We start from the raw sequence: 21,404 nt of genomic DNA, 5'->3' as shown, positions 1-21,404 counted from the left end.
CCCCACCCCCCACCCCCAGCCTTACTTTAGACCTCGGGCCGGGAATTGGGGCGGGGGGAAGTTACCGACGCCATTTTGCCGGGAACAATGGCCCTCGGCCCTGGCAGTGGTGGGGAGGGAAGGGAGTCACGTTGTAAGGGTTCGGTTCACCTCCCCTGGCCCCTGGGTACCATAGCAACCCCTAAGACGCCTTGTCCCGCCCTCTCGCTACTCTGCTGGGCTCCTAGGCTACGCGCATGCGGAAAGGCCACCTCCCTCTTAGGCAGGCTCTCACGGTCTCCGAACGACCACCTCCCTGAGAAGCAATCAGATCCTCTAGTTGATAGTGAATGCTGAGTCCTTTGAGCTTTCATGACATGTTAACTTCAGCCAGTTGGCTTCATTTAAGAACAGCTTCCTGTGCTGTGTCAGGCGCAGTACAGATTTTTTTCTGTCATTCTCACATCGATCATCCCGGCTCTCCAGAGGAGGAAACTGAGGCTCTGGATGGGAAAATGACTTGCTCAAGTTCACACAATTACGTATAGTGGAGCCAGAACTTGAACCCAGGTGTGCTTCCTTGCAGCGCCCCTGCATTTTCCAATCTCCCAGCCCCTTAATGAAAGCTCCTAAAGGGTGAGATTTTTTCCCCACATGCCCTTGAGGCCTTAGCAGGATGCCTTGGGGGGGGGGGGGGGGTCGGATTACCAAACTAATATTTTCAACTACCCAGCCTCAGAGCCATATCACAGGGCTGAGCCAACCTCTCCCACCACCACCACCACTCCCCATACATTCTTTTTCTTTTTCTTTTTTTTTTCCTGTTGCAGGCCGCAGAACGTTAGCCTTTTTTCAGCTCTTTAAAATTCATCAATAAATTTAACTCTTGAGGTTTCCAAAGTCAGTGGACTGAATGGAGGGAGGCCTTGTAGCCCTGTCTCTTGTCTCTGCCCCTTTCTTCTTGAAGGTCGTTTATTAATGCTAGAATTGCTTGAGCATGTAAGAAAACCAGACCATGCCCTTAATGAAATCAAACTCCCATGTTTCAATTTTGATAATGAGGGGAGACTCTGAGTAAACAAGAATCAGGGCTATAAAGTCCAGCTACTCCACCTGCGAACAGCCTCCTGACCAAATTTGGAAGAGCAAGGTGTGTTTTTCTCCAAATAGTGCCACCACTCTACCTTAAGGGTCTCTGCATTCCCAGTTAGCTATAAAACGGATGGGGTCTCCCACACTCCTTTCCTCACTGGCGCAAAAAATAGTGCTATTTCTCTATTGAATTGCTGACTACTGTGGAAAAATAGAATAACAGTAGCTAAATAGCCTCTAAGGAATGGTTTCAAAGGTTACAAAGTTATTCCAAGTCTTTGTAATTCTTGGCTCCCACTGAGATGGTAATTAGAAACTTGTTTACTCCTTTATTTTTTCTCTTGGTTGCCTTACTCCCACCAGCACCGCACACGTCCACCTTTACAAAAAGTAACAGGCACCCCGCCACCCCCCCCCCCCCGCAGTTATGGCCTCTTCCTTTGCCTCTGTACCTGATGATGCAATCAATATAAAACAATATTTGGAAATGTCAGCCCTTCACCTTGCTCAGATTTGAACCTGTCTGAGCATTCGCTCTTTGACAGTCAAATATTTGTTTAATAACCATAAATCAGTGTGACTTTTACAAACTTCAGAAATTAGAAAATCGGACAAGTCTCCTCCCTATCCAAGTACAGACCCTTCTCATTTTAGACCTTTTATTGACCTATGTGCTCTTCTGTTTGCAATAACCTAATCCATAACTCAGCACAAATGCTGCTATAGAATGAAAGGGCAATTATAGCTGCTTACCAATCTATGGAAACGAACATTCCCGTCTTACCCACTGTCTCTCAAGTGGCATCTGTAAGGTTTCTATTCATGGAACAGCAAACTTTACTTTTATCAACCACTTGTAATTTGTATTTATATTATTCCAGGAAAACATCTTTCCGATAATCTAGTTCATCTATCTGGAGGTTCTGGTGCCAAGAAATTACAAAAACCTTCACTGGAACCACTTTTAGACCCTAGCATCCCACAGGTTTGGGGTGGAAAAGGTAGTTTCATGGCCCTACTACCTTTTTCTCTTCTTCCTACTACACAGAATGGTAACTTCTAGAAAGAATGGAGCCAAGATGAGCCTCAGAGTTTACAGTTAGCTGACTACTTCAGCCATGGTTAGAGATGTGACTGTTTCTAGAACTCAGTTTCTCTCTCTGAACCCTTCTTTTACCAAGTGATTGGGAAAACAATATCATTCTTGAAGTTCATTTCTCTTAACCCAGGTTTGAGGAATATGTAGTTACCTGGAAAGAAGGCAGTAGGGGTGGAGTAAGGGTATCTGTTTTCCTGTCCTTAGATCCAGTCAGTTACTGCTGAGTTCTCTGCCCACATGGGTCATTCAGGTGCTGTGGTCCTCTCCAGCATCTCTGCCAAACTTGGTGCACAGAATTCTATGTTGAGGCCATCTCTTGGTCTGTCTGTCTAAACATTCTACACAGCCTTTCCTCTCTTGAGTCTTGCCATGTATCAGATATTGCTTCTGGGAAGCTGAGCTATGCTGCTTTAACTCTCACAGCACTCTCTCTGTCTGCTCTTGTCACCTCTTCCCCCCAAGAAGGGAGGAATGAAAAAGAGCAGAATCTTTTTTTAGATTTGTGTAAATCTTTTTCTTCTAGTTTTTGGCCCAGATACTTTGTCTCTGCTCCTGCACCCTAGTCCCTCTTCTCTAAAAACTTAGGCTTTTAGAACACAAAATCCAGAGAGACTAGTAGAGTATATGTTTTCCTTCCTTGCCACCTCCCTGCAGATACATTGCAAAGCTGAATATACTGGTGAGGGGGCACTGGAAAGATTTTAAAAAGGCAAAATATAAGGAAGAAAAAAGATCCATTTATTTCCCATAATTATATTGCAGGCATATTCTCCCTTCAATAAATCTAAGCATTTACTTCTCATCCAGGTGTCCCCTGCTCAAGACATTAGCTCTCAGGGCCTGAATGTATGGGCAATATTTTCTTTCACAAAGCTTTGGCATTGGGGGAATTTCTCACTGGGATCATCTGGGACTTGTTAATGTCCTCCCAGGAGGCTGTCTTTCCTCCCAGCACAAGTTGAATGTCCCTTGAGTAAGAGCAAGCTGTAATAAGCATCACCTACCTCAGAAGTGAGCAGCTGTCTTTGGCTTAATTACTGACTTAGAAACACTGCACCTTTAAGGCTGGGCAATATCATTTTTCTAACCTAGTTGCAGAGTCTGGTCTCCTATTCCTTATTCCTAAACACAGTCTTTCCATATGTCCCAAGACATACATCAGAGGGAAATTGAGTGCCTTTGCCTGGGAAAGTGACCCTTGGACAGCGTGCTTGAAAAAGAGTAAGCCCACATCACTTCTCTTAAATGTGCAGTATCCAAGCTTTTAACTCCTTTGCAAATTCCCCACATGCCCAGGCTGCAGAAACTGAGTTGGGGTTACTGGAACTGCCTTTCCCTCTCCAGGTAAAGATACATTTTAGAAATATTCAGGCTGGCATAAGATATTAGGATATTCTTGTGGAAACCAGAGAATTCAGTCTCCTGGGCTAAGACTGCCTTTGAATGCAATTGTGATGTCCAGATTCAGCAGCCCATCTTGCAAGGATGAAGTAAAAAGCTTAGGGACAAAAAGGCAACACGTCAAGGATGGTGAGAAGGACAGAAAAAGACTAGGTTTGTGATGACATTGTTAAGCAGCTGATCCAATGCTAGCTAGCATCTGTGTCCCTCCTTTCCTCACTTTCACTCACCCCTCTCTCTCTCTCTGTCCCAAACATTCCGTAATAGTCTTTGAATAGTCTTGTCACAGCCCATTGGCATTTCTCAAATCCTTCATGTAGCAGATATGACTCTTAGTCACCCACTAAGGTAAATAATAATAATAATAATGCCAGCTAATAATTAAATAGCATTTACTATATACTTTATACAAGCCCATTGAATCTAACTGGGTAAATGCCGTTACTAACATAATTTTTCAAATAAGTAAACTGAGGCACAAAAAAGGTGAAATAACTTTGCCCAGAGTAACACATCAATTAAGTGACAGAGCTAGAAGTTGAACCCATTCAGTGTCCATGCTCTTAATCATTTTGTTATATCTTTCTGTATTGCCTGTGATTCCATTTAACTTTGGACATCAAGCTCCCCATTCCATGAGGCTGACAACATAATTTAACCTCAGTTCTTCTTGAAGTTCCTCTACCCCAGGCTCATGCCACAGTTCTGGACTATTATACATTGTTGAGGCATTGGAGCAAGAGCCCATTAAATCCTTAGTCATCAAGCAACACAGGTTAGCAGTCAGAAGTCCATTGCTTCTGCCCACAATATTCTGGCAGGGCTTTGTTGCTATAGGACCCTGCTTGGGAATTTTTGCACAGGCTCTGTTCTCTTCAAGATTTGCTGTTTACGCAGGGACAATGCCAGGAAGCACCACACAGGTTCCCTCTACCCAGGACCCAAGGATCTCCCTGATCACATTACATTAACCCCAGCCCTAGGGAGCAAGAAAAGAATAGAATCTCTTTTTAGCCTAGATACAGTCCTTCTCACTTTGAATTTTCTGGCCAAGACACTTTGTCTATGCCCCTAATTCTTCTCCCCTAAGGACTTGGGCTTTTGAAATACAAAAGCAAAGACACTGGCAGATGAAATCTTCTAGTCTTGCCATATCCCTTCTCCTGGGACAATAAGACCTGGGAAGAGTAGGCAGGGAAAAGAAGATATAGAAAATGAAAGCAACAACTATAGAAAATACAAAAATATCTCAGTTTATTTAATAAACAGTGCTTTCAAAATTGGCTTTCCAACTAGATAAAAGCAAAGCTAGATCCCTACTTTATGCCATATACAAAAATAAATTCCAGGTGAGTGTCTATTTCCCTGCATCTATCCATTGCTGATAGGAGTATGAATCACTACTACCTTTTTTGGAAAGTAATCTGGAAGAATTAAATAACAATAAAAATTCCACAGTATCTATTCAGAATGGTTTGAGCTGCAAGTCACAGAAAATTTAACAATGTCTTAAACAAATAGAGGTTTGTTTTTCTTTCTCACATAACAAGAAATCTGGAGGGACACAGATGCTAGCTAGCATTCGATCAGCTGCTTAACAAGGTCATCACAAACCTAGTCTTTTTCCATCCTTCTCACCATCCTTGACAAGTTGCCTTTTTGTCCCTAAGCTTTTTACTTCATCCTTGCAAGATGGGCTACTGAATCTGGACATCACAATTGCATTTAAAGGCAGAAAAAAAGGGTGAGGGGGCAGCAGTGGGCAGGGAAGCAAAAGATACACATCTGTACTTTTTTTAGGGAAGACACTTTTCCCCAGATATCTCCAAGGAAACTCATTCATATATCTCCTTTGCCATAACTGGATGACATACCACTTAAAGACCAGGGACTGGGGCCACCTTCCTTGAGATCAAGGGTTCTCTACTTAATACCGGAACAAAACCAGCATTCTGTTTGCAAGAAAGAAGGAGGAGAATGCCAAATGCCAAATGATTAGGCAATCACGGTGCCTGCTATATACCCATTGACTCAGCAATCCCACTGTTTGAAATCTATCCTACAGAAAGAAAAGTACCAAGAAACCTGCATGTCCATAAATACAGAAATGATTGAATAAATTGTGGTGTAGTCACACTAAAGCATATTACACAGCTATTAAAAATAATGAGTTGGATTTGTACCTGTTGATCTGGAGGAAATTGCAAAAGGGTCTCTAAACCATAATTTTAATACTGGTTACCTCATTTAGGAGTATGTATGTGTTTAAGGGTGGTTAGCACATGTTACTTCTGTGATTTTGTAGAGCATTTTAATGAAGAAAATTTATAGCAAAACTTTTATGCATGCAAAATGGAAATGTTATAATGAAGTCTTTTACAATAATTTCTTGAGAGAAAATTGTTTTTGAGCTGCAGTTTTAAGCCAGGCATGCTTTTTCAAGAACACATCCTTACATAAAACAAGGAGCACTTGATAAACTATTTCTGTTCAGAATGCAGGTTAAGTGATATACTTAAAAAAGAGTATTGGACTGACTGTCAGGAAATCTGGGAAAAATAATTATAGTAATGCTGCTACTGGTAAGAAAGACAAGCATGCAATTATAGTCTCGACTTCTGGTGGATTTAGAATACAGAAGAGGAGATAACACATAAACAAGTGAAAAGGAAAATAATAATTCAAGAATTGTCACAAAGTACTGAACAACTAATTGTCATGTACATGTTCCTTGCAATAAGTGCTACAAGCTGTCAGGCTTACATTCACTCAGTCATAGACTATCAGAGCACAAGCTAAAATGTCAGACCCTGACATTGGTAGCTGTTTCTGCATACTTTTTTTCTCCACAATTGGTTTCTGAAACTTATTTATTTTCTGGTTCCCCAGTTTCAGTGACTGATGCCCTGGCTTGTTGCCATATACATAATCTGCCCTGTGTATTGGGACTGGGGCTTGTCTTGCTTTCACCTGTCGCCCTCCTTCACAGAGACCAAACCTGAAACCTGTCCTGGGACTGGCTGAGCTTGTGCTTCTTGCTGCCAGATTTCCACGATGATGCTTATATAGGACTAAATTGTACCAGCCTCCTCGCTAATCTCTCTGCCTGTGGCCTAGTAGCACTAGTTCATTTCTCACATTGGCCAGCAGTGATCTTTGTAACACACAGATCCATTTGTGTCACTTATCTGCTTAAAACCTTTCAGTGGACTTCTGGCCACGATTGAATAACAGGGATCAGACTTACCCTCTGCCTTAAATAACTGAAAACACAGACTAAATATATGAAATAATGGTTTTCAGACATTGAACATCAAGCAGTGCAGGAAAATGATCCCTGCGAGGTGAGAAAAAAATAAGGTGACTTCTATGGTTGCCCCAGCTCGCCCCTGTACAGTTTCTAGACCACAGTGCAGGGAGGGGGAATCCAAATTGAGCTTGAGCCTCACCCTTAGTTGAAGAGGAGGAGCTGAGAATTGGGGAAGGCCAAGATGGCTAGAATTTATATGACAGAATGTCAGAGAGGGACAAGGTGCATGGAAAGTAAAGAGCTTAATGGAGAAAGTGCATCAGAGACCTCCAGAGTGTTCACCTTGAGTCTTCAGGTGAGCATTAGAGAATACATGTATATGATAAAAGTACCAAGGCCAAGGAAAGAATCACTTGAAAGGAACAGGTAGGAGGGGGGAGGATTCCCCAGGGCCCACACTGAGTTGGGATAATTCATATTCCTAGCAGAGTGGAGAAACCTTGCAATACATGGAGCATCAAGAAGAGTAATCAGAGGTTGTATTGCCTCAGTAGCAAGGCAAAATTATCCCTAGACTAACGACTACTCTGGTCTCACTGTACAATGCTTTAAGGCAAAACTCAAAAGAGATAAAATTGTTTCCCAGTAATTAACTGTGTCTCAAAGCAAAGTTCAAAATAATTTAAAGGAATACACCCACACCCAAAAAATCCACAACCCAACAAGGTAAAATTCAATGTCTAGCATCTAATAAAAAGTTATTAGGCATCAATTCTACTCCTAAGTATATACCCAAAAGAATTGAAAACAGGGACACAGATACTTGTATGCCAATGTTCATAGTAGCATTATTCATGATAGCCAAAAGCTGGTAACAACCCAAGTGTCCATAAAACAAAATATGATATATCCATAGAATGCAATATTATTCAGCCATAAAAAAGAATGAAGCTCTCATACATAGCTATAACATGGATGAACCTTGAAAATATTATGCTAAGTGAAATAAGCCAGACACAAAAGGACAAATACTGTATGATCTCATTTATATGAAATATTCAGAATAGGCAAGTTCATAGAGAAAGAAACATTCAAAGTTATCAAGGGCTGGAGGGGGGATGAGAAGTTATTGCTTAAGGGGTACATAGTTTCTATTTGGGATGATGAAAAGTTTTGGTAATGAATGGTGGTGATGGCTGCACAACATTGTGAATATAATTGAAGCCACTGAATTGTACACTTAAAATGATTATAGTGGAAAATTTTATGTCATATATTTAACAGTTATCAGGCATACATAATAGCAGAAAAATGTGACCAATAATGAGAGGAAAAGTCAGTCAATAGGAGACCTAGAAACAGGATAAAGTTAATTGACAAGGCAATTAAGACAGCTTTTATGAATATATTATATAAATTGAAGAAGGTAGAAGAGGAAAGAGTGGGCATATTAAGAAAAAACATGGGGCGGGCCGCGGTGGCTCAGCGGGCAAAGTGCTTGCCTGCCATGCCGGAGGACCTCGGTTCGATTCCCGGCCCCAGCCCATGTAAAAAAAAAACAAAACAAACAAACAAAATACAATAAAACAAGAAAATGTTTAAAAGATGTTTCCCTTTCTTCCTTCCTTCTTTCCTTCCCTTCCTCCCTCTTTAAAAAAAAAAAAAAAAAAAAGAAAAAACATGGAAGGTATTTTTTTTTAAAGACCCAAATTGAACATCTAGAGATTTTAAAAATGTGTTTTCTGAGGAGAGAAATACACTGGATAGGATTAACAGCAGATTAGACATTGCAGAAGAATTGTAGCAATAGAAATTATCCAAAATGAAACACACAGAGAAAAAGGACTGAGCAAAATGGATAGAGCATCAGTGAGCTGGGAGACACAACTTCAGGGAGTCTAATATATATGTAACTGGAGTTCCAGAAAGGGGGCAAGGGCAGAAAAAAATTTGAATAGCTAATGACTGAAATATTTGCAAATTTGTTGAAAATTGTAAAATGAAAGATTCAAGATGCTCAAAAAACACCCCAAGCAGAAGTAACATGCAGAAAACTACGTGAAGGCAGGATGATAGCTGGCTTCTTGTTGGAAACAATATAACCTGTTGGGAACAGGAGCTCCCTTGACAAGGAAGCCAATTGTTATGCTTGAAGGTATTCTACTTTCAAGAACTGTGTCATCCTCTTTCTATAAGTCTCAGCAAATATTTGTTGGGAAACTATGAAGTTCACTAATTTATTAATTTGTTGCACACTTACTGACACCCATTATATGCTCAAGTTGATGTGGGCACCAGGGACAGAAGATTTAACTAGGCCAAGTCCCAGCACTTGAGCTCACACTTTAGTCAGGAACACAGCAAAAGATCTGTGGTTTTATAACTCTCAACAAATTTTGAAAATTTTTGGCCATTCATTCTTCAACCATTTTGGTTGTAATGTTGGGAAGAACTTGTTGCTAATGATTTTCAAAGGATTAAATAGAGAATTTTGCGTGCAATTTTCCTGCTGACTTTGAGGTCCTGCAGGTGCTGGGCTGATAAGGATATAAAGTTGGAGTTCTGGAGATCATGTTTGGGTCACATAAACTGCTGACTTGTACAGAGAAACCCAGTCTTTATTTGGTCTGTTTAATGTCTGTCTCCGTTACAAGATTATAAACTCAAAAAACACGGGAATCATGTCTCTTTTGCACAGTACTATAGCCCTAGAGTCTGATATAATGCCTTATGTATAATAGGCACTCAATAAATACTTATTGAAAGAAGTTATAACCTGCTTCACCTCTTTAAAGAATAAATAATGGTCGTCTTTTTCCAGTTAATTGTTTAAGCGCTCACCTGCCTTTCTCAATAGCGATAGATGTCGCTATCTCCCTTTGAGGCTTTTGTTCTTAACTTGGTAAAGAACCCTGGGTATCTATTCATTCCAAGGTGACCAGACCTATTTCTAAACTCTGGGTAGAGGAAGAGAGAAGTAGAAAATCCAGTCAGTCCATTAGAACTGTAGCTTCTCTTGCCGATTGCCACTGGTCCTGCACAGTGCAAGAGTTTAGAATACCAAGGTTACACCTCTTTAAGTTAATTCTTCATGCTCAGATTTGATCCTCAAAACACACCACTGTGCCTGACAGGATCAGTCCTGGGGCTTTGAACCTTAGAACCAGTCCAACCCCCAAGAACCTTTAAGCTCTGATATCAAGCCCAGATAAGCAGCCCAGATTCTTGCTGCTTTCAAGGTAATTTCTAGTTTGGGACCACCGGAATCCTTTCCTGCCACTTCAACAGGTTTCCCAAATTTTAAATCTAGGGAAGAAGGAGCTGGATTCTTGGCCCATTCCCTCTCACAAAGCCCGGGGGATTCTTATGTAGATTGTTCTACACCCTCCTCAAGGCTCTACAGAATGCTGAAAACATTGTTAAAACATAGAGAAAAAAGATCTTGTTTTCCCTTTACTAAGAGTGATTTCCTGCCTTCTATTTACATAACTAAGGGAACTAGCCAAACTTTTTTTTTCTATAATAAAGAACCTTCCCTGAGTGAGTCACAGTCTTCATTTCTAGACATCAAAGAGAATGAGTTGTTTTTTTTAAAATTCCACTTTACTAGGCACCTTGTTATAAAAGAACAAATTAAGGTGTGGTTATCTGGAATGTGCTTTCAGCATAATTTTTTGGGAAATTTTTAGAGGTAGTAGGCAAGAAGTTAGGTCATCAGGGTTCTGACTGTCCTCTGAATTGCTTAACAACAAACATGCAATGGAAAGAGTAGGGAGTTCAATTTGGCTTGAACATTGGGCATATGAAAAGAATGAACCAGAGATAAGGTGCACAAAGAGATCAGGGTCAGATTTTGGAGGCCATCAAAGCTAGGCTGAGGAGAATTTTCTGTGGAAAATTCCTTACAGGTGCTCAATCAAGGGAGGATTATGACCACAGCTGATTTTCCTGAAGATGCATCAGGAAGTGTGTGGAGGGAGGAAATAAGATTGTCAAGAGGGAAACCAGTTACAGGATAAACTCTTTCTTGGGCTATTATAATAATGAGGACTGAACTATGGGGCTGACAACGGAAAAGCAGGGAAAAGATGGAAAGTATCGTGGTAGGACTTGGTGGTGAAAAATGGGCACGAAGAGTTGAATCAAAAGTGTCTATGAGAGTACTGACAGAGCCCACACAACCAGAGACCTTTGGAGATGCAGAAGGAAAACTCCCCCAGGAAAGTCCTAAGAAATGAAGAGAGAAAACTTGCAGACATTGCCATGTGCCTTCCCAGCTGAGAGAGAAACCCTGAACTTCATGGGCACTTTCTTTGGAGTTAAGAGTCCTATGGAATGTTTTGGTCAATGAAATGTGAATAGGATTGACATGAAGACCTTTCTGGAAGAAGACATAACAGTCATTGTGTGGTTTGCTATATTTTGTTTCATTTTCCCTCAGCCTCACAACCAACAATATTACAGAGTGAAACTGATTCTAAAATATAGACAATATGGAAAAGAGCCATAGACAACTTGAGTTTTGGACTTCACTTTTTTAAACACATTTTTTAAACACATTTGATCATTTCCCTGGTTCAGGCTCTACCCTGAAGATGAGCTGGTGCCACAAAATATAGAAAGTTCTGCCATGTGCAGTTTCAGGAAAAGAAAAGAACCAACGACTACAAGACATCTCTTATATTGGTTATATCTACATTTGTAGATTCTATCACTGGTGTTATTCATGTAAATGTATTTATAGGCAATACTTTTATATTATATTTTTATTCCAATCTATACTCTTCTAGTGTGGCTTGTACCAGTACTTTCAAGTCTATTAAACTGGCCTGGAATTGAATATTATACTGTCAAGCAACACTTATGCTTTGGGGGCAGAGAAAATGTTGAAAAGCATTGAATGAGATATGAATTTAAAATGCTGTGCAATTTTAGAGAATTATAAGCACAGTGAAATTGGAACATAGAAGAATAAACACTTAATCCTCTGTGAGACTCGTTGTGGATGAATGGTATCTCCCAGACCCTAGCTAATTGTCAATACATATTACCTTTAAAGTTGAACTATTTGCAAAACAACAGATCCATTAAGTGAGGCTTTTGTGTTGTGATTTGCTATCAGATATTTGCAATTTGGAAAGCAGATTCCTTAATGAAATGGCTGGGGAGAAAAAGAAAAAGTTAATGAAACAAACTAAAGGAAGGATTGAACATTTTGAGGCAAGAATTTAGCATTGGAATGAGGGAAGTCTAAAAGCAGCATGTCCAAAGTGAAATAGGCATATGAATAAACAACAAGAAAACAGAATGTGATATGTTTAAACTGTTAACTGAGGAAGTAAGATTTAATGAATAGTTACAATGATATAGGTATTCATTTTTTTTTTCTTTTTGGTATATTACAGTAAATCACTGAACTGTAATCCAACTGCCCTGATCTGTAATAATGATCGTAAAAGCCCTTATCTTATGCCTTTGTCCATTTTCTTACTTTAGAAATTTGCAAGGGCAAAAGCCTTAATGCTAATAAAGGAATTTGAGTCATCCATTAAAAAAAAAAGTGTCTGTGGTATCTACACCTCACATCTAATTCTTCTTGGAATATGGAGATGAATGCAGTAAAAAGTCAAACTGAAAAAAAAAACTCAAAGAAAATATAGGAAAAGATCTAGTCTTTGGGTAGAAAATGACTTATAAACTTAAGAGTAATGGGAAAAATCAGAAAGGAAAATATTTATATATTCAGTACCTAAAAATGGGAAACATCTATATATAAATCATTTTTAAAAATTGAATATCAAGCTGGGGGAAGTTATTTGCAATTCATTTCCCAAGGGTTAATGTCTTTTTAGTCTAAATTCCTTCAGGCCTCACTCAAATCTTGGGTACAGAGAGGAAACACATTACAAGTAATAACACAAGTATCAGCTTATATCCCCAACAGCATATGCCAAACCTCGAGACACCCCTCAAGCACCGCCTCCCCAGCTGTGTATGGTAAGGGGGAAGTTCCAAGTGATTTTTAAACCAATCTGTCAAGAATAATTACCATGCAGTATCCACCATGTTGTTCTTTTTTGGCTTTGTCTAACCTCTTCCTCTTCTAACCTTGAAGCCTCATGAGATGCTTTACCCCTGTAAAGCTAAGACCCACTATGAAAATACCAACATCTGTGTCAAGGATTGTGTGTTTCTTGCTGCTTCCAAAGTTAACAATATTTGAGGTACTGGATATATGCTGTCTTCTGCATAGAATTGGGATAAGTCCCATCTCCCCCAACTCTCTGACACCATTTGTTCCCTGTGTCTTATAGAATCCCATGTAAAATTAGCTCATCATGTTCTGCCTTAAACTCTTCTCCACTGAGTTCAGATGCCAGTCCACAGGGCAAGTCAGGAGACAGACAACATATGTAATTGAGTATCAAGAATGTGGGCCCTGTAGTTAGACTCCCTAGATCTGCCAGTGTGTGTAATGCTGTTTAAATCATTTAATCTCTCAAATCTTGGACTCCTCATGTGGAAAGTAGCTATGAATGATACCTACCTCATTTCAGGAGTACATGATATATAAGGCATGTAACACATTTAGCAAAGTGCCTGGCACATAGTAATTGTTCAGTAAATGAATATGAACCCACTACACAGATTAAACTTGTTAGTATATTGCCTTAATTCCTCCAGATATTTTTACTTTTTAAAGAAATAAAATGTTACAGATACTTCTAGAGCTCTACCCTACATCCTTTTCTCCTCTTTCCCTCCTCAGAAGTAACCATCTTTCTGAGGTTGGTATGTGTTACTCCTATGAACGTTTTTGTATTTTTGGTACTTTATATGTCAGTAGCCATAAATAATATTTGCTATTGTTTTGTGTTCCTTATATTTTTTCATAAATGGTTTCATAGTATATGTATGATTCTGCAGTTTGCTTTGTAAACTCAACATTGTTTTTCAGATTAATCTAAATTGATTCATGTAGATACAGTTCCACTCTATACTACATTCTATTGTATGAATAATCACAGATTTGTCCTTCCTTTAATAAGGGATAGTGGGATTAGTTTCACTATTTTTGCTATTACATTGACTGCTATAGTTAACATTATTGCATATGTCTACTTCTACCCATGTTTGAGATTTTCTGTAGGGTAAATACCTAAAATTGGATTGTTGGGTAATAGGTGAAGTGCACCTTTAATTTTTTCCCAATATTTGATTATGAAAATGTTCAAAGATACAGAAAAGTTGTAAGAATTGTAGAGTGAATTACCAAGTACCCCTCACCTAGATTCTACAATTAACATTTTACTCTACTTGATTTATCATATTCATCCCTTCATTCATCCTTCAATCCATCTTATTTTTTTATGCAATTCAAAGTTGCAAACATCAGTACACTTTATCCCTAAACACTTGAGCATAAATATTGAACTAGAGTTCAATATTAGTGTATGGTTTATAGGTAAAATTTACATATATTAAAATTCAAAAATCTTAAGTGTATCATTCAATAAGTTTTGACAAATGAATGCACCTATATAGTCCAAACCCCAATCAGTGCACAGAATATTACCATCACCACCCAAAATTCCTTCACATCTCTTCCCAATTAATTACCCCCACCAGAGGCAACAATTGTCCTTATTTTTCCCCTATATATTAGTGGTTTTGCCTGTTATAGAATTTTATATAGACTGACTTATGCACTATATCTTCTTTTGGGTAAGGATTCTTTCACTCAGCTTTTTACTACTGAGTAGTACTTTAATGTATGAATATACCATAATTTGCTTATCCATTCCCTACTGATGGATGTCTAGGTTGTTTCCAATTTTGGGCTATTACAAATAAAGCTGCTGTGGTAGGTACCTTCTTAAACAGTCCCAAATGATACCTGCTTCCCAGTACACGACTTTATATAATCCCCCTTCTAGTAGAGCCTGCAGATAAACCCAAATGTTCAGCTGACATTTTGATTGAAGTCCTGTGAGAGACCTTGAGGTAGAGGCACTGAGCTAAGTCATCCCACAGAAACTGAGATAAAAAATGTCTATGGTTTTAAGTTGTCAAATTTTGGAGTCATCTGTTATCCACTAACAGATTACTAATACAGCTATGAGCATTCTTGTGAAAGTCTGTTTTTCTTTGGGACATGTATTTTTACTTCTCTAGTGTAAGCATCTATTCAGTAATACCTAGTAAAATTAAAGATGCTAGTATTGCTGAATTAATCCCCAAAGTAGTTTTACAGATTTCTACACTCACCATCCATGTCTGAGTTACTATTTCTTCACATTCTTACCAATGTTTGGTATTACAACACCTTAATTTTTGTCACTCAAATGAGTATGAAATGTTATCCATTGCATAGCGCAAAAGTGGAGACAAATCCCATTGGTTCCTGTCATGGTTAGGGACACGTGTCAACTTGGCCAAGTTGTGGTAGCTGTTTATCTGATTGGGCAAGTGCTGGCCTGTCTGTTGCAATGAGGACATTTCATAGGATTAGGTCATGATCATGTCAGCTGCATCCACAGCTGATTCCATTTGTAATCAGCCAAAGGGGAGTGTCTTCTACAATGAGTGATGCTAAATCTAATCACAGGAAGCCTTTTAAGGAGGACTCAGAGGAGACAGGCCCCATTCCTGCTTCGGCTGGTGAGCCTCTCCTGTGGAGTTCATCCAGGCCATCCATCGGAGTCATCGGCTTCGCAGCCTGCCCTGTGGATTTGGATTCTGTGTTCCTGCGGTCACGTGAGACACTTTTATAAATTTTATATTTGCAAGTGTTACCTGTTGATTCTGTTTCTCTAGAGAACCCTAACTAATACAGTTCCATTCGTCACTCTACTTTCAATGTTAATTTTCTTGATTACTACTAAGATTTACCATCTTTCATATATTTATTGGCACTTCTGACTTTCATCCTGTGGAAATTATGTTTCTATCTGTTTTAGTTTGTTAATTCTGCAGGAAATGTAATATATCAGAAATGGTTGGCTTTTATAAAGGGAATTCATTAAGTTTCAAGTTTACAGTTCTAAGGCCATAAAAAATGTGCAAACTAAGGCATCCAGACAAAGATACCTTGATTCAAACAGGGCTGACGCAATCTGGAACACTTATGTCAGCAGGGAAGGCACACAGCTGGCGTCTACGCGACCTTTGGCTTCTGATTTCAAACAGCTTCCCTGGGGCATCTTCTTTCTGCATCTATCTGCAGCTGTTTCTATCTGCAATAGCTCTGAGCTTTTTTTTTTTTTTTTTTGACAGCCTGCTGTACTTTATGTGTATAGTAAAGGTACAAGATAATTGCATCTAACATTGTTATAAATAAAAATCAGGGTGGGCCGCGGTGGCTCAGCGGGCAAAGTGCTTGCCTGCTATGCCGGAGGACCTCGGTTCGATTCCCGGCCCCAGCCCATGTAACGAAAACGGAGAAACAAAATACAAGAAAATGTTTAAAAGATGTTTCCCTTTCTTCCTCTCTTCCTTCCTTCTATCCTTCCTTCCTTCTCTCTGTCTTTAAAAAAAAAAAAAAAAAAAAAAAAAAAAAAAAAATCACATCAGTCATCAAGGGCTCCTGTATGAACAGCATCTTCATAACTTCCATGTTTATCATCTTTACTTTCTGGGTGTAATTTAATAAGATCATCAGTTCGAAGAATAGTAATTACAGCTTCTGTTGCAAACTTCAAACTCTTTACTTTAACTATGGTAGGCTCAAACACCCCTGCTTGTTTGTTGTCTCGAGGTTTACCATTGACCAAATCAACACCAATCCATTTTAGATTCTTTTTAAAATTTATTTATTAATTAAAAAATAAGAAACAAAATAAAACATACATAATCAGCAATTCACAATATCATCACCTAGTTGCATATTCATCATTTCTTAGAACATTTGCATTAATTCAGAAAAAGAAACAAAAAGACAATAGAAAAAGAAATAAAACGAACACAGGAAAGAAAAAAAAGATTATAGCTATCATACCCCTTACCCCTTGCCTTCATTGATCACTAGCATTTCAAACTAAATTTATTTTAACATTTGTTCCCCGTATTATTTCTTTTTATTCCATATGTTCTACTCATCTGTTGACAAGGTAGATAAAAGGAGCATCAGATACAAGGTTTTCACAATCACACAGTCACATTGTTACAGCTCTATCATTATTCAATCATCCTCAAGAAACATGGCTACTGGAACACAGCTCTACATTTTCAGGCAGTTCCCTCCAGCCTCTCCATTACATCTTGAATAACAAGGTGATATCTACTTAATACATAAGAATAACCTCCAGGATAACCTCTCGACTCTGTTTGGAATCTCTCAGCCATTGACACTTTGTCTCATTTCACTCTTCCCCCTTTTGGTCGAGAAGGTTTTCTCAATCCCTTGATGCTAAGTCTCAGCTCATTCTAGAGTTTTTCTCAATTCCTTGATGCTGAGTCTCCACTCATTCCAAGATCTCTGTCCCACGTTGCCAGGAAGGTCCACACCCCTGGGAGTCATGTCCCACGTAGAGAGGGGTAGGGTGGTGAGACTGCTTGTTGTGTTGGCTGGAGAGAGAGGCCACATCTGAGCAACAAAAGAGGCTCTCTTGGGGGTGACTCTTAGGCCTAAATTTTAAGTAGACTTGACCTATCCTTTGTGGGGTTAAGTTTCATATGAACAAACCCCAAGACTGGGGGCTCCATTTTAGATTTTTATGTTCTGGGTTGACTTGAGCCTCATTATGAAATGCTCTTAATTTTGCAACCAGACCTGTGGAATCTTGGGCAGCATTAACTGCCAGTGTATTAGGAATAACAAGAAGAGATCTTGAGAACTCTGTAATAACAAGCTGTTCTCCAGACCCCAAGCTGGTTGCATAGTTTTCAAGGTATATGGAAAGGGCTGCTTCCATAGTACCCCCACCTGGAACCACAGATTTTGATTCCAAAACTCTCTTCACCACACAAAGAGCATCGTGTAAAAAGCGCTCCATCTCATCACACGTGAAATCATTTACCCCACATAAGATAATTGATGCAGATATACGAGCCTTAGTGTTTTTAATTAAAATCAGTTCATCATCACAAATCCACTCTTGCATCACTTCTTCTGCTTGTCCCAGTATTGCCACTTGAGAAGTTTCTTCACCTTCCAGATTGGCCAGGGTTGAAAGAATAGTCGCTCCAGAAGCTTTAGCAATGCGTTTAAGGTCCCTTTTTAAAACTCTTCTAACTGCCATAGCACCAAACTCCACAAAATACTTAAGATACATATCATCTATTCCACCAGTGGTTAGAATAACATTGGCACCAGTTTCCAGGATCTTTTGAATTCTCTCCTTGGTGATATCTGATTCCCTCTGTCTAATTTGGTCCAGTTTTTCAGGGTCAGTAATAACCACCTGTACACCAAGTTTCATTTTTGTTTTCTTCAGGCTGAAGTCAAGACAAGCAATTTTTGCATTAACTATTCTCTTGGGCATGCCCTGTGATCCCACCACTGAGGTAGTTCCATCTCCAACTTCTTTGTCTTGCAGATCAGGCAGCTCACAAAGAACTTTAGCTGCAGCATGTTCTACCTCTATTAACTTCAGGATGGTTGCACCATCATTGGTAATGGTTACATCACCAATATCATCCACCAACTTTTATCCAAGCCAACTGGACCAAGAGAACTTTTTGCAAAATAGCAACAGAAGCTGCAGCCATAGCACCGCATAGTGTTCCAGTGCTGTGGTCCCCGAACACTGACAAAGGCCCCTCCATTTTCCCGGTAGGGAACCCGTCAAGTATCACTGACACAAAACCAGCGTTTCTCCCTCAGACCAGGTGGCACCCACCGCAATGGCAAAAACGCAAGGCAAGGAGGAAGAAGAGCTCTGAGCTTTTGCCAAAAAGGTTCCCTCTTAAAGGGCTCCAGTAAGTGCATTAAGACCCATTTTGAAAGGGCACAAACGCATCTCCATGAAAACAACCTAATCAAAAGGTCCCACACTGACAAGTCTGCCCCTATAAGACCAGATTAGGAAAAAGAACATCACATTTCTGGGGTACATAACAGTTTCACAGTAGCACACTATTATTTTCCATTTTTTAATTGGGTTGTTTATATATTTTAGCAACATAAAATTTCTCCCTTTAACCACATTAACATACTTACATTCACAATATTATGTTACTATTGCTATCATCCATTACCACAACTTTTCCATCACTCTAACAGAAACTTTGTAGCAATTAAGCATTAACAACTCATTTCTGACCCCTACCTGGACTCAGGAAACTGTATTCTAACTCTATGAGTTTGCTTATCCTCATTATTTGAGCTTAGTGATAGCATATAATATACATATTTTTCTTTTCTCTCTGGCTTATTTCACTCAAATAATGGCTTCAACATTCATCTATGTTCTCACATGTATCAAAACTTCATTCCTTTTCAAGGCTGCATAATATCCCAATTGTGTGTATATACCACATTTTACTTATCCATTCAAATGCTGGGGGACATGCGGGCTGCTTTTTTCTTTTGGTAATTGTAAATAAAAACACTATGAGCATGAGTATGCAAATATCTCTTCAACTCTCTGCTTTCAGTTCTTTTGGGTATATGACTAGAAGTGGGATTGACAGGTCACATGGTAATTCTATACTTAACTTTTTCAGGAACTGTCAAACAGTATTCTATACTGGTTAAACCATTCTACAATCCCCAAAACAATGAATGAGTGTTCCTGTTTCTCCACATCTCCTCCAAAGGTTATTTTCCTTTTCTTTAAAAATTTATTTATTTATTAATTACAAAAATTAGCAACAAACTAAAGCATTAACATGTGATCATTCCATTCTACATATATAATCAGTAATTCACAATATCATCACTCAGTTGCATATTCAGCATTTCTTAGAACATTTGCATCAATTCAGAAAAACAAATAAAAAGACAACAGAAAAAGAAATAAAACGAAAACAGAGAAAAAAAAAGATTATACATATCATACCCCTTACCCCTCCGTTTCATTGATCACTAGCATTTCAAACTAAATTTATTTTAACATTTGTTCCCCTCTATTATTTATTTTTATTCCATATGTTCTACTCCTCTGCTGACAAGGTAGATAAGAGGAGCATCAGACACAAGGTTTTTCACAATCACACAGTCACATTGTGAAAGCTATGTCATTATTCAATCATCCTCAAGAAACATGGCTACTGGAACACAGCTCTACATTTTCAGGCAGTTCCCTCCAGCCTCTCCATTACATCTTGACTAACAAGGTAACATCTATTTAATGCATAAGAATAACCTCCAGGATAACCTCTCGACTCTGTTTGGAATCTCTCAGTCATTGATACTTTGTCTCATTTCACTCTTCCCCCTTTTGGTCGAGAAGGTTTTCTCAATCCCTTGATGTTGAGTCTCAGCTCATTCTAGGATTTCTGTCCCATGTTGCCAGGAAGGTCCACATCCTTGGGAATCATGTCCCACATAGACGGAGGGAGGGTGGTGAGATTGCTTGTTGTGTTGGCTGAAGAGAGAGGCCACATCTGAGCAACAAAAGAGGCTCTCTTGGGGGTGACTCTTAGGCCTAAATTTTAAGTAGACTTGACCTATCCTTTGTGGGGCTAAGTTTCATATGAACGAAACCCAAGACTGGGGGCTCAGCCTATTTAGCTTTGGTTGTCCGCACTGCTTGTGAGAATATCAAGAATTCAACTTGGGAAAGTTGAATTTCTCCCCGATCTGACCATTTCCCGAAAGGGGCTTTGCAGATACTTTTCCACTCACTGATCAAATCATTCTGGGATTCATTGGGGCATCACTGTGGGCAAATCAACAAAATCTCATGTCCTACCTGAGATTCCAAGTACATACGCTGTTCAATCACACTATCTACATAAGTTATATTAGGAAATGCACTAGTCAAAATATAAATTTTGTACCAAATAAACATTTTTTTGCTTTAGTCTCACACATAAGGTGACATTTTAAAATATTAATTACCATCCATTTTCAGCACCCTGCAGTAATGACATTCCTTTGTTCTTCCTCATGCAAAAACATTTTTAAAATTTGTACATTTAGTCTCTATTATTATACACTCTAGGCATTCCTAGATTATACCATCTCAATATTTAACATCTATCTTTCTTTCTGATTTCATTTATGCCCCAGCCCTCCTCCCTCTATCATTCTCATATGCAGCTTCATTCAGTGTTTTAACAAAATTGTATTACAGTTAGATAATATTGTGCTGTTCATTTCTGGGTTTTTACATTCAGTCCTGTTGCACAGTCTGTATCCCTTCAGCTCCAATTACCCAATGTCTTACCCTATTTCTACCTCCTGATGGTCTCTGTTACCAATGAAATATTCCAAGTTTATTTGCTAATGTCAGTTCATATCAGTGAGACCATACAGTATTTGTCCTTTTGTTTCTGGCTAATCTCACTCAGCATAATGTCCTCAAGGTCCATCCATGTTATTACATACTTCATAACTATATTCTGTAATAAAGCTGCATAATATTCCATCGTAGGTATATACCACAGTTTGTTTAGCCACTTGTCTGTTGATGGACA

At 39.0% G+C, this 21,404-nt stretch overlaps 1 protein-coding gene and 1 pseudogene across 2 annotated transcripts in view; both read right to left on the bottom strand.

Annotated features, from left to right (window-relative positions):
* WNK3 (WNK lysine deficient protein kinase 3) overlaps positions 1–138 on the bottom strand; it is a 168,558-nt gene extending 168,420 nt beyond the window's left edge. The window contains exon 1 of one of the 2 annotated variants that reach the window (XM_077145630.1): positions 26–138. The gene's annotated coding sequence lies outside the window, so the exon portion shown is untranslated. The remainder of the gene's footprint in view (positions 1–25) is intronic. The other variant, XM_077145632.1, reaches the window with a different exon arrangement.
* Positions 139–16,382: 16,244 nt separating this feature from the next.
* Positions 16,383–20,695, bottom strand: LOC143672019 (T-complex protein 1 subunit alpha pseudogene; annotated as a pseudogene).
* Positions 20,696–21,404: the final 709 nt, after the last annotated feature.

Source organism: Tamandua tetradactyla, chromosome X (assembly GCF_023851605.1).
Source record: "Tamandua tetradactyla isolate mTamTet1 chromosome X, mTamTet1.pri, whole genome shotgun sequence".
NCBI classification, from domain to species: domain Eukaryota; kingdom Metazoa; phylum Chordata; class Mammalia; order Pilosa; family Myrmecophagidae; genus Tamandua; species Tamandua tetradactyla.
Note: the sequence above shows the minus strand (reverse complement) of the source record. Positions and strands in the feature narration are given on the sequence as shown.